The 19,662-nt window shown below is 38.5% G+C and overlaps 1 protein-coding gene across 1 annotated transcript in view; it reads right to left on the reverse strand.

The window, feature by feature from the left end:
• The window catches only part of plekha1b (pleckstrin homology domain containing, family A (phosphoinositide binding specific) member 1b), a 112,363-nt gene that overhangs the window by 15,887 nt on the left and 76,814 nt on the right, over nucleotides 1–19,662 (reverse strand). The window lies entirely within an intron of this gene.

A 19,662-nucleotide genomic window follows, 5' to 3' on the forward strand; every position in this document is an offset into this window, starting at 1 on the left:
ATATATATATATATATTTCTATCAGTGATTTAATTTGTTGGTTTCAAACATCTGGTGCAAAACCTTTAATTTTCTGAATTCTCTTCTCAAATCTTTTCACACTATAGGTTTGGTGAACACTAATCTGCAAATGTGTAGTGAATAAACCGAAAAGGGACTTAAATGTACCATACTGACTTCAGATTGAATATAAAAGCATACTACATTGAGAGGGTATAAACTGACCTACTAAAAATACTTTAAAAGCATATTCAAAAGCAATTGATCCAACCTCATGAACATGTGTTCAGCATTGCAGTCAGTTGTAGCACTTGATGAATTTTTACACAGGCTTGTCACACAGTTGCAGGTCCAAGCAGTCCTCCCATGTAGCTCTCTGAAGGGAGTTTCTCTAGCAGTATGGGAGTGGATCTCCTAATGCTCACTGATCCTAGGCAACATGTTGCTTTTCTCAATATTTGTGCCTCACAAATATCTCAATATTCTGGAATTTGAAGCCATGACTTTTGCATGGGGGCCAAAATATGAAATGAGTAAGAATCAAATGTGTCTGATTAGAGGAATTTGCTAAGGCTATTACATTTGCTAATACGTAATGATCTGTAATATTTTGTTTAGAGTTTTGTATTACATTTTCTAGAACTGAGCTCTGTAACTCTAAAAGTCTCTCTTTATCAAGCTCAGCTTTTCTTTGTAATTATGTCTACAAAAGAAGGGGAAAGCTACAGTGCCTTGCAAAAGTATTCATACCCCTTCATATTTTTTCACATTTTGTTTTGTTGTAGCTGTCACACGTGCGGAGACGAGGAGCCATGGAAAACATGAAGACAATGGGGTACAAACAAACAAACAAACAAAAAACACTTATTTATTGTAAACAAACAAACAAAAAGCCAGGAGCAGAATAAACACGTTGAAACATTAACAAAACAAAACCGAGGAGCAAACAAACACGCCATTACCAGACAATGGGAATGACAAACAAAGGACTATTTAAACACTGGAAAAGGGAAGTGGCAACTAAACAAGACAGGTGTAACCAATCAGGGATAACCAGGGGGTAGTACAAATATGGGCATAAGGGGAAACTAAGGAAACAGAACACTAGGGGGAGACAAAGAATAAACCAAATACACTGGAAACACAGGGGGAAAACACAAGGGAAACAGAACAGAACACAATACTGACATTAGCATTATGTTAAACTGCTTTAAATTAGTTTTTCCCCACATCAATTTACACTCCATAAACCATAATAATGACAAAGCAAAAAAACAGATCTGCAAATTTTACAAATTTATTAAAAATAAAACAAAACACTGAAATAAGCACATTGCATAAGTATTTTCTATGTACTTAACTCAGTACATAGTTGAAGCACCTTTACAGCCTCAAGTCTTTTTGGGTATGATGTGTCAAGCTTTGCACATCTGCATTTGGCAATTATCTGCCATTCTTTGCCTCACCTTTTCACCTCTCAAGTTCTGTCAGCTTGGATGGGGGCTGGCAGACATTTTCTAAAGTCCTAGTTGTTCCAATCGTCTTCCATTATGGATAATGGAGGCTACATGCTTCAATGCAACAGATTTTTTTCTGAACTCCTCCCTAGATCATTGCCTTAACACAAGTCTGTCAGTGAGCTCTACAGGCAGTTATCTTGACCTCAGGACTTGGTTTTTGCTCTGATATGCATTTTCAGCTGTTAGACCTTTTCTGAGAGGTGTGTGCCTTTCTAAATCATACTCATTCAAATGAATTTGCCACAGTTTAACTCCACTCGAAGTGTAGTAACATCTAGAAGCAATTTGAATGCCCCTGAGCTAAATTTTGAGTGTCCAAGAAAAGGGCATGAATACTTATGCAACGGGATCTTTTCAGTTTTTTATTTCTAATAAATTTGCAAAGTTGTTACAAACCTGTTTTGTGCTTTGTCATTATGGTGTATGAGATGTAGATTGATGTGGGAAAAAAGTTATTTAAAGCAGTTTAACATAATGCTGCAACAAAACAAAATGTGAAAAAATGAATGCTTTTGCAAGGTACTGTATAACTGATTAACAACTAAGTAAATAAATAAACAAACAAACAATTATCAATCAACAAATACAATATATTGCAATACAAATGTATTTCTATAGCACATGGCATTGACCAAAGTGCTTTCCAGCATAAAAAGTCAAGTCATCTGTATTTCTACATTGCTTTATACAATACATACTGTTTCAAAGCAGCTGCACAAAGATAAACTGGATAATAGCAGAATTATGGAATGATTAGGGTTGGAGTTGAACTCTGCAGAAAAATGGACCTGGGAACCCCAGGCTTTATTTTTTAATTAAAATATGACCTGGCTCTTGCAAGCTTTATAATGACAGTGTTTTTGTTCAACAGTCCAAAAGAAGTCCAATAAAGCGCTTCCAAAAACGCATCAATTATACAGGAGGCCTTTATTTACACCCCCCCCCCCCCCCCCCACACCCGCTGCCATTATAAAGCTTGGAAGAGCAAGGACATTTTTTAATGTAACTCTGATTGGATTCATCTGAAAGAAAAAAGTCATATACACCTAGGATGCCTTGAAGGTGAGTAAATAATGGTCTAATTTTCATTTTTGGGTGAACTAACCCTTTAATGAAAATTCCACATCCACAGAAGATTAAATATACATTGGAAGAAAGTTCTGTAAGCAAGGACCAACCACAGAAAAGGCCCTATCATTCTATGATTTTAATCTATTTTTGGGAACATGAAAAATCATCTGACTAGAAGATCTCATATGCCTTGTATTTTGATAAGGTATCAATAAGTCAACAATATATTTAGGTGCAATACCATATAGCGCTTTAAAAACCATCAACAAAGTCAATTCAGAATTTTAACTGGCAACCAGCATAAGGATAAATGGGGCAATACTCTCTCTCTTCTTCATATAAATCAAAAGTCTTGCTGCTACATTTCGCAGTAATTAAGGGGAGACACTGCAGGCAAAAACACAGTTTTTTCATGCACCTGTCAAGTTTAAGAAGTGTTTTTTCAGACTAGTGGAAAGAAAACACCCAAAAGGCGCTGTTAGGTGTTTCTTTTATAGTTCTATATATATATTCTTTTATCTATTTGTGTCAATATATTTCAATTACAATACATATATTTAAAGGCCGTTTTCTCAAAATTAGTTTTTTCTCATACACTGAGCCATAAATCTCCACTTCAGTAGCACTTACTTGCACCAAACTTTACATTTTTATTCCTGTCTATATCCTGAAGGGTTTTACAGAGAGATTTGTTCATATATACTTAGCTTGATTCTATACAACATTTCATTGCCCCAAAAATGGTAAAAGAAAAATACATATTTTCTGTCTGTTCAAAGTTTTTTCTGAATTATGGAGTGACAAAATGAGATACCCAAAATCCCCTCTGTAAAAACATTTTACTCTAATATTAAAAAAGTAAAAAAAGAATTTTGAAACTGACTGATCCTGTGTTTAGATAATTGTACTAGAAATGTATGCAAATTAGTGCATTTTTCATAAATAATGCCTTATTTGCATATTTAAACCTAACATTTTATAAAACTTGTAATACAAAAAATTATCAATATAATCAATCAATTTTTACCGTATTCACCTGCGGTGTCTCGCCTTAAGGGTGAGAAAATGAAACCAGGGAAATACCTATAAAGGATTACAGTATTCAGTCCATGATTATTTGAATGCATGGATGACAATTTCAATTTAGAAATAAGTCTGAGTTGATAAAACCCAACTATTACAACACTAGCCAAATCCATGATGAACGGCCAGATTCTTAATGTGATCTAAAACACTTATCGACATAGAAGCCAGCCTACTTATAACCATGATTGTGAAAAAGAGTCCAAAGACAACACACTCGGTCTTATTAGTATTAAGATAAAGAAAGTTGCTTGACAACCAAGATTTAATCTCAAAGGTACTGAGGGCCTTTTGGTTCATTTGGAATATATAATAGAGTGTCATCCTCATGTAGGTGATACATAATATTGTATTTATTAAATAAATTTAAAAATAGTCTAATGGGCACATGTACAATGAGAATACAATGGGCCCATGATCAATAGTATCAACAGCAACAGTAATACCAATTAAAATAAGTTTTAATACCTTACAAGAATTAACAAAAACAAAACAAAAAAAAAAACAGATTCTGTATGGTAAAGGGACCTAAAACATGGCGGGAACAAATCTATAACAGTATTTGTATATGGAACAAGTTGTGATAAAACATCCATCTCTAAAACTTTTGATAAGAAAGGCCATTTTTATATAATCAATCATGTTTTGATAGACTGCTTTGGTCTATTTTGAACAAAAAAATACCAAATTAAAGTTAATCTTTTTAAACATGAAACAAAAACCAGTACGTGGCAGCTTCATGACTATTTTAATGATGTCAATCATTAAGATTTTTCAACCCAAGTGTCTGATTCATTTGGGAAAGAAGCATTTATGAATGAGTCATTCAATAATGTATTTTTTCAACATCTTGGATTCATTAATTTAAAAAAACACTTAGTTGCTCAAAAGTTCCACTTTGGCTATTTTTGTAGGCAAAATGTTGTCAATATTATGTCTTAAGTTACAGTATCTCACAAAAGTGAGTACACCCCTCACATTTCAGCAACAATTTTAGTATATCTTTAAGGGACAATACTATAGAAATAAAACTACTATATTTTAGAGTAGTTAATGTGCAGCTTGTATAGCAGTATAGATTTACTGTCCTCTGAAAATAACTCAACATGCAGCCATTATTGTCAAAATAGCTGGCAACAAAAGTGAGTACTCTCTAAGTGAAGCTGTTTAACCAAGCAAAGCCATATGACCTATTCATCATGTTTTTGTCTGCTTGACAGGACCATACAAAGTTGTGTATCTTGCATAAGAGCAGTTAAAATGAGGTGCTTTACGTACAATTCTCTCATACTGACCACTGGATGTTTAACATGGCATCTCATGGCAAAGAACTCTCTGAGGATGAGAATTAGAATGGTTGCTCTTCACGAAAATAGCCAAGGCTATTAGAGGTTCAGTAACACCCTGAAACCGAGTTACACTACAGTGGTCAGGGTCATACAGAGGTTTTCCAAGATGGGTTCAATTTGGAACAGGCCTTGCAAGGGTTGATCAATGAAGTTGAGCACTCATTCTGTGCGTCAGGTGCAGAACCTGGCTTCAAAAAAAAAGACACATTAATGCTGCCAACATTGCTTTAAAGGTTGCAGAAGTAGAAGGTCAGCTTGTCAATGCTCAGACCATGCGCCACACACTGCAACAAGTTGGTTTGCATTGGCGTCATCCCAGAAGGAACCCTCTTCTGAAGCTGGCTCACAAGAAAGCCTGCAAACAGTTTGCTGAAGACAACCTGTCCAAGAGCATGAATTACTGGAACCATGTCCTGTGGTCTGATGAGACTATAAGATAAAGTTGTTTGGCTCAGATGGTGTCCAGCATGTGTGGTGATGCCCTGGTGAGGAGTACCAAGAAAATTGTCAAGTATGTCAAGTATGCTGGTGGTAGCATCATGGTCTGGGGCTGCATGAGTGCTGCTGGTACTGGGGAGCTCAGTTCTTTGAGGGAAAACATGGATTAGATTTTGTACTGTACATTCTGAAGCAGAACATGATGCCTTCCCTCCAAAAACTAGGCTGAACTGCAGTTTTCCAACACGATAACGATCCCAAACACACCACCAAGATGACAACTGCCTTGCTGAGGAAGCTGAAGGTGAAGGTGATGGGGTGGCCAAGTGTGTCTCCAGACCTGAACCCTATTAAGCACCTGTGGTGCATCTTCAAGCGTAAGGTGGAGAAGCACCATGTGTCTAACATCCAGCAACTCCTTGAGGAGTGGAAGAGAATCCCAGCAACAACCTGTGCAGCTCTGATCAATTCCATGCCCAGGATAATTAAGGCAGTGCCTGATAACAATGTTGCAAACACAATATATTGACACTTTGGACAAGTTCGCTTAGGGTGTACAAAACGGTCAGACAAAAACAGTCTGCTTCATTTCACAAATGTATCTTATTTATTTATTATCGCAATTATAATTTGTTCTGTCAATACTGTACTTGAAAAGGTTTAAAAGTATTCTACACAAGCAAAAACACTGGCTCTTTACATTTATGATCTCTTTTTTTGGCCACCGTTCTCCTTGGTGGCACCTGTGAAAGTCTGTTTGTTGCAGTTACTGTTACCAGCATCACCTCACTAAGGCTATTTTTTTGAATGAAGATCGGGGTGGGAATGATATGATGACATCATCTGATTGTATTCCAGAAACACACTTTTCACAAAACATTACAGCACAGCTACATTTCCTGGAGTAAAACTAATTAGCAATAACACATTGTCAAGGATTGCCAAAACATTTAAAAGCAACATGAAATATGCATACTACCTCACTTATCTGCAATGTATGACCTGTTTGATAATATTGACTTGCATTGTAACAAAGTAAGTATGTTTTAGTGCTCAGTGAAACAACATCCTACATTGGAAATTACATGAGGTCACTCTACAATGTAAATTCATGGGATTTTTTGGCTGCTTTATCATCTACCAGAGAAAAGGCGTAGGTCTGATCACTGAGTAAAACCAAAAGCACATTTGAAGTATCATTTTCATATTTGCATCACTGCTCCACTCTTCAATATCACCTGATCTTTCAGAGATCATTCTAATATGTTAATTTGCTGCTTAGGAAACATTTCTTAACTTTTCTCGTCATTAACATTGCTAATCATGTCTTTACTGTCACTTTTGGTCAATTTAAAGTGTCTGTGATAAATAAGCGTAATTTGTTTCTATATTCTGCTTATAAATTGCATGCTATACTTCCCTTTGAGTTTCACAGGATGTATCACAGCTGCACATCGTGTTGCTCCATCCCAGAGCAGTAGTTCATCAACACTTTTATCATAAATAGCTGAGTAAAAAGTTGGCAATGATACACACAAACACACTGACTCAAACATCTGAACATCTGTAGACACTCTCACAAACACACCATGTGCAGGATAAGATTTAAAAATAAAAAAAATAGCAACATGAATCACGCATTGCACTAAACTACAGCTAAACATGTTTGTTTGACATGCTGTTTTACGTGGCCTTGGTGCAGCACATATTCCCTGCAACCGTTCATCAGGCTGTCCACTATTCCTTCCCACTTCATGACGTGAGAGTATCAAGCTGGGCTCATGTCAGATAGAGCGCGGCATTCCGGGAAACTAGCTTACCTCCTCCCAGAGTTTCCTGAAACAATCCCCAGGACAAGTGAGTCACTCTTTCACATCAGAGAGTGTATATTTCACTCAAGCAGCTTTTAATTATGGCACATCATTTGCTTTTGCTATGCTTTAGTACTGCAATTAATCAATTTCCAAGTCAAACAGAAACAGAAGCAGAAAAAAAAATAGAAAAGGCCCTGCATGAAACTGAATTTAATAATTATGTTGGCTCGACAAAACTAGCATATTGATTTACTATTTAATTAATTTGATTCAATAAATGCGGCTTAGAGCTTTCAAGGTACGACCACCAAAGTTATCAGATCGAACTTACAAAATTTCTGTATCAAACTTGCATGCAAATGTGAGAAAAAAGAAACGCAAGCTCCAAAGTTAAAATTCTGTGAACTCTTGACCAATAGTAGACTGATAATTTACGGCATGACCTCTTAGCTGAAACATGAATGCAAACTTTACATTGCCAGTAAAGTACAGGTAGTGTTACATTTTGGATGTACAATAAATTATGATTTTAAAAAACTGCAGTGTATAATTCTTATACAACAAAAAATGGCCAAGGCTAGAGGTTCAGTAACACCCTGAAACCGAGTTACACTATAGTGTTCAGGGTCATACAGAGTTTTTCCAAGATGGGTTCCATTCAAAACAGGCCTTGCAAGGGTCGATCAATGAAGTTGAGCACTCATTCCGTGCATCAGGTGCAGAACCTGGCTTCAAAAAACAGATGCATTAGTGCTGCCAGCATTGCTTTAAAGGTTGCAGAAGTAGAAGGTCAGCTTGTCAGTGCTCAGACCATACGCCGCACACTGCAACAAGTCAGTTTGCATGAGCGTTGTCCTAGAAGGAAGCCTCTTCTGAAGCTGGCTCACAAGAAAGCCCGCAAACAGTTTGCTGAAGACAACCTGCCCAAGACCATGAATTACTGGAACCATGTCCTGTGGTCTGATGAGACTATAAAATGAACTTGTTCGGCTCAGATGGTGTCCAGCACGTGTGGCAATGCCCTGGTGAAAACTGCAGTGTCCATAGAAAGTGCAAATATTGCCGGGGATTAATAATTCTTATACAACAATGTATTTAAGCTGTAACACACTAGCTGGCCTAGGACAACATGTTAAAAGAAGAGCAAAACTTCCTAGCAATATGCTAAAACATTCTAGCTGTGTGCTAATGTGTGGTAGTAATATAAGATGACCAGATTTCTGAAATGAAATTTCCTAAAAAATTTCCTAGTTCAAGTAGTAGTCAAAATGAAATCTCACTTTTGATTATCTACAAATTAAAAAAGGGGAAAAGGCGAAAAAAAAAGTTTTTTAATTGTTGTAGGTTCCATATATTAAACCAAATTGATAATCACAGTGATGTTTGAGGATCAAACTTACCGTAGTTTTCTTATACAATAGTAAATAGTAACTATTGCAAAATGGCTTATGACAAATGGCTTTAGAAAAACACATTTAAACAAATATGAGAACATATGATAATACTGTATTTAACAAATGTTCTTTTCAAACTGTAGCCTATTTAACATTTTCACAACAGTGAGTACAATAATGACAACTTTTTAAATTTTATGTTTATGCTTTTGGAAATGTATCTTTTCTATCCCTACCCTAGTGAAAAAAACAGCATATGCTGGTTAGGTATGTTTTGATGCTGGTTTAAGCTGGTCCTTGGCTGGTTTTTGCTGGTCCTTAGCTGGTTTATGCTGGTCCTTAGCTGGTCATGTGTTGGTCAAGTACCTAAGGACTAAACCACAGAAAGAATGTGTGGAAGCTGCTAAATCATATAGAGAGAACATAGTAAGGTAAGGAAAGGAAAGGAAAGTGTGCGATATTTTGACAAAATAAAGTTAATACGTGGTAAAGATACGTACGAGCAGTGTTAATTAAGATATTAGCCTAATATTTCACCTACCAGACCGGAAATGATAAGAACAAACACAAATGTGATTTTCCTGCTGTAAACTCCTACAAAACTTATTTTTCTTATTAGTAATATGCATTGCTAAGAACTTCATTTGGACAACTTTAAAGATGATTTTCTTAGTAATTAGATTTTTTGCACCCTCAGATTCCAGATTTTCAAACAGTTGTATCTCAGCCAAATATAGTCCTATCCCAACAAACCATACATAAATCGGAGAATTGACCTTTATGACTGGTTCTGTGGTACAGGGTCACAAATGTTGTCAAGACAGTCTTTTGCACACTTCTTTTTGATTTGTTATAACTTTTTAAAAGTCTATAGTACTCCAAATGTTTTTCCCGGTTCGACTGACTTTGTCTTTAATAAATATAATATTGATAGAGTGTTTTCATGATCGATGATGTGCCATTAATATTATATTTATTAAAGAAAGTTTAAACAATATATTTTGTTTGGGAACTTTTTTTAATTTTTGAGATCACCCAGTCATCAAAGCTCGGTAAATATCGGTCACAGACACAGAGATTTAATTTAAATTTCACTAAGCTGATTACTCACTAAAAACTCGTACAGATCATGTTTTAGGTCATTTCAAGTCTTTGAATTTTGATGTAATAAAGTGTATATATGTCACGCCCATGAACTGTCTGTGTGTGTTTTTCTCCCTATGTACTCCCTGTGACCCAATTTCTCCCTCTAATTAAATAGTCATTTGTTTCTCTTGTGTCTTGTCATGTTATTATCAATTATGTTTGCTTATTAATTGCTTTAGTCATGTGCCTTGTTTCCCATTGGGTGTTTTGTGTCATGTGACCCTTACTGTTTAGTATTTAAAGTCTTGTCTGTTCCTGGTTTCCTCATCTGGTGAAAAAGTCTACTTGTCTCCTCGTTCCTCGCAGTAGCAGCTAACCCTGACAGTATATCTGAGTGTGAGTTGTTTACTTACTTTTTTTTTATTAGTCTTCCCCTTAACACAATTATATTGTTAATTCAGACTGATTCACAAATGCAGAACGCACACACACAAAAGGCAGGCTTTATCGCATGAATCAATTAAAGCTGATCATAATTGCCTCCTCTCACATGACTTTCCCCTATTCATTTTCAATTACCCCCTACCTAACTCACCACATGCTTTAGGGGGTCTGTTAAAACTCAATGGGCTCAGGGGTGGTAAGAGAGATGTGGCCTCCCACTGACAATGTTTGTGATAATCATTTTTGTTTTAATTTTTACCTTTTTTTTAAATCACAGGATCAATATGTGATTTGTCTGTCCTCTTTTACCCACAAAAGAGCACTGGTGGTCCTGATAACCAGCTGTGCTTTATGATGCAGACATGTGAACGAGCTGTGAGAATTACTGATGAAGTCAAGGTTCAGCGAGACCCTGATACATCATTTATCCTTCTTTAACTGAACTGTAGTAACTCCCTTAGTTGCAGTTGTTCTAAGATGACTATCGCTCTTTTGTCAAGTCGCTGGCACTGCTAGCGTGTCAAACAAATGACTGCGCGTTTACCGCTTTTTAGTCATGAAGAAAAAATGCACTGGGACATGACGTGCTTTAAAAAGACATATAAACATATTAAAGAAATTATTAATTTCAAATCTCCCCTTTCTGAAATGTTTCAAATTTAATCATTTGCACAGTGGTTTTGGAGGATCTGATGATATAAATCGGGTGTGTTAACCCTTTCAGTGGTGAGTTTAAAATATTCTAGTGGACCCCCGAGAGTGAGTTTTTTTTAAGCGACCGTTATTTTAGAACGTTCGTCCTTATTGTTTCCATGGCGACGCGTCATGCTTGTCACGTTACACAACACAGCCACAATAACACTGTATGACAGATAGATCGCTTTAATTTCTTTTTTCCTTTTTTATCCAGAATACTCACACACTTGCTTACCATGCCATGAACTATCTAATATTCCGATTCACAAATATGTGTGAATTAGTATGATTCGTCGTTTAAAACCCTATGTAAATGATCTGGATCGTGATTTGTAACGTGAGATGGGCGCGGCCATGTTTGTTCGCGCTGCAGTTCAGAGAGTCCTGTCAGCCGCGTTTACATCACGTACATTCATCCGTTTCTCCCGAAATACATGCAAGTAAGTGGCTGGTGAACTAGAAGAGGAATAGAGTGAACCTTTTAGTTACTTTGCCTATGTGTATGTGATAGAAATAAAACACATCGGCAAATTATATTTGAATAGATGGTTATTTGCTGATTCCATAGACCTATGTGTGTATTTTACAAACTCTTAATGTCTCGTTTTACTAGTACTTATGTGTATTTAAATGTCTGAAACCTAAAATAAGCGTTATGTGGTTAAAAACACTGCATAGTTGTGATTGTATGACAAGTGCAGAGCTCCGCTGTCTCTGGCTCAGCGCCAGCCATCGCGCCAAAGCGCAGTTTGAATTTGTCAGCTGCGTGACGTCACCGAACGTTCTAAATCTCATATGTGGGACCCAGAGCCATATAAAAAGAGAGTTGCGACACTCCCATAGGCTTCCATAGGAACTGAGGAATGCGGAAGTAAAGCGTGTCATGGAGCGGTCAATAGTTCCAAACAACCAATAGCTCCTCCATTGAAGTCCATTCATTTCAGCGCTTCTCAAGCACAGTCGCAAGTATATTGAAGAAATTACTGCATTTCTTTACATTTTAACGCATCAGTTGACCTCTCGAAAAACTGGCCAATAGTGGTATTTTATGAAGCGTGTCATAGTTAATGTTTATCGTTAAAAAATAAACAGTTAAACTGTAAATGCAGCTGGATAACGTGAGAAACACCGTAATAGCGACCATAACCAGATACTAGTTGTCATATTTTTATGTTTTTAGTCTTTCTGCAATCTTTCTCTCACTGTAGGAGGTTGAATGAGTTTCAGTAAAGACTGCATTCAAGAAACACGATAAAAATGTATGCTGAATGCAATTCGTTGCCTTGTGTTTTTTTAAACATTATTTTCATCTTTTCTATTATGTTAAATGCCATTTTTGCTTGCCTTTTATAATATTCACTTATGTTGTATATTTGAATATCATAAAACAAGAGTAAATTACTTTTTTTCATTTAACATTAAATCGTTAAATCGAAACATACTGTATAAAAAAAGAGTGTTTGATCATGTCCAAATACACATGCAGATGTATTTAACCTTAAATATTACACTAACTGTAATCTAAATACTATATTAGAAAATATTGTCTTTTAAATGGTCAGGATCATTATTGCACATATTAAGTACAAAAAAACCTCCTCAAAATATTTACTAAATAGAACTTAACTATATATATTACAGTTATTTAATTGAATAAAAGTTACACTTAAGGTGTTTGGTCACATTTGAGTGCCAAAGAGTATGAGAACATATTAATTATGTCTCTTTATCACTCCCCAGAATAAAATGCGATTGTAAAGCGTATTCAGAGAAGTTATCAATACACAATCAATGCACATTATGTGTTAATAATTACTCGAAATTGCTGCAAATATAGTAAAACTGCTGTCTATCCTATTTAACTCCATTCAAACACATTGACAGCGCGGAGCTGTTTGGAACTATTGAGAGCTCCATGAACCACGTGACCGTGCGGCGGCGAGATCAAAGCGTGTCGCAACTCTCTTTTTATATGGCTCTGGTGGGACCGTACTCCCAGGGGCACAGAAATTAGAATCCCATATGTGGGACCGTACTGCTCAAAGGGTTAAATGACGAACGCATTCAAAATGTGCAGTGCTGGATTCCAGGACTAAGGCAGAGAAGCATTGACTAAGCAGATGCCTTTATCCCAAGCATCTCACAATACAAATGAGGATAAACACAAGCAGTTTATCATACAGAAGACAAACAATATTAACTTTTCCCGCAATAGTGAATTTCAAAACTATGAGGCATCTGTTGTGTGTATAATACTTGGCATCTCTTGAGCAAAATACATTCAACAGCAAATGCCTTTTGAGACACCAGACTTGAGTGAGTAAATAATGACAATTCTCAGTTTTGAGTGAACAAATGACATACTGTAACCCTTGTGAAAAGGAGGTGCCCTTAATTGTACTGAATGTGCACTTAGTAATTTTAAAAGCATATTTTTATATACTTGCAGATAACTCATAAGTTAAGTTATACATAACGTAAGTTTTTCAACACATTTAAGTACACTTTTAAAAAGTCAAATTAAAAGTATTTTTTGACAAAAATATTAAAATACTCTTAAATTTTACACCCCTCACATTTCAGCAACCATTTTAGTATATGTTTTCAAGGGACAATACTATAGAAATGAAACTTTTTATTTTAGAGTAGTCAATGTGCAGCTTGTATAGCAGTATAGATTTACTGTCCTGAAAATAACTTAACATACAGCAAAATAGCTGGCAACAAAAGTAAGTACACCCTAAGTGATAACAGCAGTATGTTGTTTAACCATTCAAAGCAACATGTCCTATTCATGTTTATGTTTTTGTCTGCTTGACAGGACCTTACAAAGTTGTGTATCTTGTATTAGAGCTGTTAAAATTTGGTTATTTAAAGGGGCTATGTCATGATTTGAGCCTCAGTCCCCCTGGGATCACAAACTCTTGCACCATACATCATGGACTTCATCCCCCACAAGCCACTGCACCCATCACTGCTCACACCTGCAGCTCATTCCCACAGACGGCATATAAGCCACTGTCACACTTAGCTCTGGGCAAAGTCTTGTATTGCCCTGGCTACATTTCTGAACGTTTCTTCCCGTGTTTTGATTCCTGGACTCCCTCTAGTGTGTGATTCTCGCTGCCCGCCCCGACCATTCTGCCTGTGTTTGACTACGGTTTCTGCCTGCCCCTTTGTGTTTTGTCTGTACCTAATAAAATGCTGCGAATGGATCCGCTCGTCTCCGACCGTCACTGTGACAGAAGACTTCGCCATTACAAGGATCCAGCAGCTAGTATGGTGTCATCCGGTTCCAGCACGAACTCTACAGTACAGATCATGCGTCTCAAACAAGGTGAGCGGTCTGTTGAGGAGTATGCGATGGACTTTGTCGAATTGGCTAATCAGTCTACTATGGATGACTTATGCCTGATGATTTTCTTCCGTGGAGGACTCTTAGAGCCATTGGCTTCACTGATGCCCATGATCGAACCTAACTGGACTTTACAATATTTCATTGACATTGCTCTACAAATGAGTGGCTCTCCTTTTACTGTGGGAATTCAAGAAGAAGACAACAATGTTCCCACAGTAAACTCCAGCTCAGAGCCACTACGCAAGATGGCTGCCACCCCAGAGTCTCCGCTGGTTCCGCCCGGCCTCCCAGAGTCTCTGCTGGTTCCGCCCGGCCTCCCAGAGTCTCCGCTGGTTCCGCCAGGCCTCCCAGAGTCTCCGCTGGTTCCGTCCGGCCTACCAGAGTCTCCGCTGGTTCCGCCCGGCCGTCCAGAGTCTCCGCTGGTTCCGTCCGGCCTCCCAGAGTCTCCGCTGGTTCCGCCCGGCCTCCCAGAGTCTCCGCTGGTTCCGCCCGGCCTCCCAGAGTCTCCGCTGGTTCCGCCCGGCCGTCCAGAGTCTCCGCTGGTTCCGTCCGGCCTCCCAGAGTCTCCGCTCGTTCCGCCCAGCCTTCCAGAGCCTCCGCTGGTTCCGTCCAGCCATCCTGAGATTCCTGTCTGCCCTGTTCAGGCCACGGAGGCCATTTATGGACTGTATATTTTCCCCATTCGAGCTACGGAGGCCATGTATGGACTGTTGAGTTTCCCACCCACCCTCCCTACTGCTCCAGTCCCACCACCTCTGTCTCCTGACAGTCCCTCTGCTCACCCTCAACCCACCTTCGGTGCAGAGGACTTGCCGTGGGACTGCCAGTCTCCATCGGTGCCCTGGCTAGAGGATCCCTCACCATCGCCTCCAGCCTCAGAGTCCTGGACTCCGCCTCGGCCCTCCGACCCTGCGGCTCCACCCCGGCTCTCTGCTCCTTCGTCTCTGCCGTCGGCCGTCGGTCCACCAGCTCCACCAGGCTCCACCAGGCTCCATCGTCCCTCCGGCTCTGCCCTGGTCAGTCGTCGCCCCTCCTTCACCTCTGGACTCTACTCCTCCGGCTGCGCCTCGTCACTCCGTCCTACCGGCTCTGTGGACCTCCTCCGGACCTCCATCTCCGCCTTGGTCGGTTTGTGTTTTCCCGTGTTTTGATTCCTGGACTCCCTCTCGTGTGTGATTCTCGCTGCCCGCCCCGACCATTCTGCCTGTGTTTGACTACGATTTCTGCCTGCCCCTTTGTGTTTTGTCTGTACCTAATAAAATGCTGCAAATGGATCCGCTCGTCTCCGACCGTCACTGTGACAGGCTATGTAACTTTCTGAAATTTGAACTCGCGACTGGCACCTGTGGCCAAAAAACGGAACTGCTCTTCCTTTCTGCTCACTTTGCATTGCACACTCCGCTGCTAAGAAGTCAACATTATGTTTACAAAGGTAAGAACAATCAATTACATTGTAAATATTGTAGGCTAATTGCGGACTAGCGGTGATGGCAAGAGCGATCTAAAACGTTTAACATGAATGCGCTTGACGTCACATCCGCAGACAGCGCGCAAAAAATCCGACCCGACAGAAAATAGGAAAAATAGGATACAGTCTTATAGGTGCACCCACTGTGAGCTGACAAGGTGTCAGTATGCTCATCAGGAGATGTTTGAGTCATAAATGGTCAAATAAAAAGGCTATTGTTACGTTTATTTTTGGGAAAAAGTTACATATAGCCCCTTTAAGTACAATCCTCTTATACTGACCACTAGACGTTCAGCATGGCATCTCATGGCAAAGAACTCTCTGAGGATTTGAGAATTAGAATTGTTGCTTTCCACAAAGATGGCCAAGGTCATTAGAGGTTCAGTAACACCCTGAAACTGAGTTAGTGGTCACTACATACAGAGGTTTTCCAAAATGGGTTCCATACGGAATGGGCCTTGCAAGGGTCAATCAACGAAGTTGAGCACTCGTTCTGTGCGTCAGGTGCAGAACCTGGCTTCAAAAAATATATGCATGAGTGCTGCCAGCAGAAGTAGAAGGTCAGTTTGTTAGTGCTCAGACCATGCGCCACACACTGCAACAAGTCGGTTTGCATTGGCGTCGTCCCAGAAGGAAGCCTCATCTGAAGCTGGCTCACAAAAAAGCCTGCAAACAGTTTGCTGAAGACAACCTGTCCAAGAGCATGAATTACTGGAACCATGTCCTGTTGTCTGATGAGACTATAAGATTGGCTCAGATGGTGTCCAGCATGTGTGGCGATGCCCTGGTGAGGAGTACCAAAAAAATTTAGCATCATGGTCTGGGGCTGCATGAGTGCTGCTGGTACTGGGCAGCTGCAGTTCATTGAGGGGAAACATGGATTCCATTATGTACTGTACATTCTGAAGCAGAACATGATGCCTTCCCTCCAGAAACTAGGTCGAACGGCAGTTTTCCAACACGATAACGATCCCAAACACACCACCAAGATGACAACTGCCTTGCTGAGAAAGCTAAAGGTGAAGGCGATTGGGTGGCCAAGTATGTCTCCAGACCTGAACCCTATTAAGCACCTGTGGGGCATCATCAAGCATAATGTACATGTCTAATGTAACAATGCTGCTAACACAATATATTGACATTTTGGACAAGTTCACTTAGGGTGTACTCACTTTTGTTGCCAGCTATTTTGACAATAATGGCTGTATGTTGAGTGATTTTCAGGGGACAGTAAATCTATACTGCTATACAAGCTGCACATTGACTACTCTAAAATATATCCAAGTTTCATTTCTATTGTATTGTCCCTTGAGAACATATACTAAAATGGTTGCTAAGATGTGAGGGGTGTACTCACTTTTGTGAGATACTGTACATGACATACAAGTTTGAACAGGAATCATAATAAAGTTTACCTAAATTATTGACATTAGGCGGTATACTTACTATAAAATACTGTATTTCAAATGCAATAAAAGTAATGATGGAATTACATGTAAAATTGTACTTAATCTTTATATTTTTTTATATAACGTAATAAGTGGGTCAAAAAGCATTCTTAAGTTTAATTAACTGCATTAAATATAAAAGTAAACTATATTCAGTGTGTTCCTTTAAAGTATATGCTAAAGTGTATTTATTTTTGACGTGTGAAAGATCAGTACCTTGCACATCTTATAAAGCTTTTGTCATTACAGTGTTATGGCTGCAGAACTGAGGTTTACTCGATCCTGTTTCGGCCCAACGAACACCCTAGCAGCAGCCAAACCATCTATGACTCATATTCATGGATATTAAGAGGGGATTCAATACAGACACGCATGAGCTATTTTGCCAGCATTTATATAATAGTATCACTCAAGTAAACTTCCATCATTTATCAGTTACATAGTCAAACCCACTCTTTTACTTTCGTAATGAACTCGGATCAGAAAAATGGATTTAGCTTAGAATAAAAAACAAACTGAAAGATGAACAAAACTATCAAAAAAGATTTCCGCCTAAAATGTATAGTTCTGCTAAATTTCCAATGTAGTTTTTTGTCTTTCTATGTGACATGCAAGACATTTTCTGTATGATATAGGAGCAAACCAGCAGAGGGCACTGTATGAACATCATAAGATGTCTACACAGGCTTGAAGATCAGGTATTCACAGAGATTTTTTCTTTCCACTAGTAGTTCTCAAAGTTTCTAGCTAGGAGTTTATGCTTATAACTTGTTCACAAAACTGATACGAGCATGTTTTCTCCCACAGTGTTTGGTAGACAAGGAGGTGTTTTTGGCTGCAAAAACATTGATATGCTAAGCTAAACAGACTTTATTTGTAATAATATACTGTAGGGCTTCAGTTGATGGTAGCCATTGACTTCCATAGTATGGAAAACTAAAATACTGTGGAAGTCAGTGTCTACCATCAACTGAAGCGCTATAGTATATTCTTACAAATAAAGTTTGTTTATTGACATCAATAGTTCTATGACGAAACTTGAACATCCATTAAAAACCTTTAATATGCAAAAAAGTTTCTTTATAGTTTCTCTTTATGTTCTTCAAAATTAGGGTGACCATATTTAGTTAAAAAAAAAAAAAAAAAAAAAAAAAAAACGTAGGACGTAGGACCAGGGGGGTTTGAGTCCTAGTTTTGGTATCAAAATATGTCATTTCCAGGGGCGGATTAAGGTTGTCAGGGGCCCCTAGGCTGATCTATGTGTGAGCACCCCCCCCCCCCCACCTTGGCCCACCCACTTTTCAACAGGCCCATCCAAAAAAATTTTTTTTTAATATATTCTAATTTTGTCAAGAATTATAAAAAAAATCGGCAGTAAGCTCATAATTTGTGTTAAAATAGTCTAAATATTAGTTTTAAAAAGTTAATTTTAAAAAGCTGGTTATGTCTAACCTGTCTTTGTTTCTGCGCAAGTTCAGCAGACAGTGGTTCGTCTTTGTTCCGATCAGAGCATGTGAGCGGAGAGTGCATTTCTGAATATTCCGCTTGCTCATTCCACTCAGGGTCGCTGGCTCAACCCAGAATGGCCTGCAACTATGTGGAATAAGGGCTGCCTCCGACTAAAGTCAACTAGTTGTTCATTTAAACCATTCGTGGACAAATCGCCTCTTTATATTAATTTCATTACTTAGGCTATATACCCGATAGATGAGCGTTTACGTAATATAGCCGCACTCAAGCGCAGACCACAAGGAGACATTTAATTATTTTTTTAATAAACTGGTGTTTTCTGTGTCGCAGCAAAGATGAAGTTGACGATGTGGTCTCGCCATGAACGCCAGAGAGAAATGCACATTTCATATGATTACATATTCAGAGAGAAGGCTAGCCTATTTATTTTAGTTTTGAATATTTTCGTTTAAAAGTAGACATTTCAAACTTTCTATAATAGATAGCCTATATTTCTCAAATCTGTGAGGCACAAGCTGAGTTTCGGCGCCCTCCAGTTCACATGCAATGCAACTGATCGTGTCGGCGCCTTATTACATTGTCTGCTATATATTTGCTTGTTATTTATTAAACACAGGCAATTGGTTGATAAAACATCAAAATTAAGATACAATTTATACAAAACGAAAATCTTTTTAAAAAGAGACTACAAAACAAAACTTAATGAAGTGGTCAAAATGTTTTACCCATGTCTCCAGACATATTGCACATCTCATGATGTATCATATCTTTCTCATGCTGCATGCTCACTGCATGCTCACTTTCATAATCAACATTGATTAAATTAAAAAACATAATGACGTCACATATTTTCCAACCCAGCCCTCGGCCCTGTTGCAACAGTCCTTGTTTAGGTACCTTAAACGCGCACGTACAGTCTCGGAGTCATCGCTGCAACCAGGAGATGAAGAGAGCCGAGACCCACATCACCAAGCACATATATTTGTCTCTGCCACCCCAGGATGCTAGCGCAACCAGCGCCAT

The sequence above is a fragment of the Garra rufa genome, chromosome 22 (assembly GCF_049309525.1).
Source record: "Garra rufa chromosome 22, GarRuf1.0, whole genome shotgun sequence".
Lineage (NCBI taxonomy): Eukaryota > Metazoa > Chordata > Actinopteri > Cypriniformes > Cyprinidae > Garra > Garra rufa.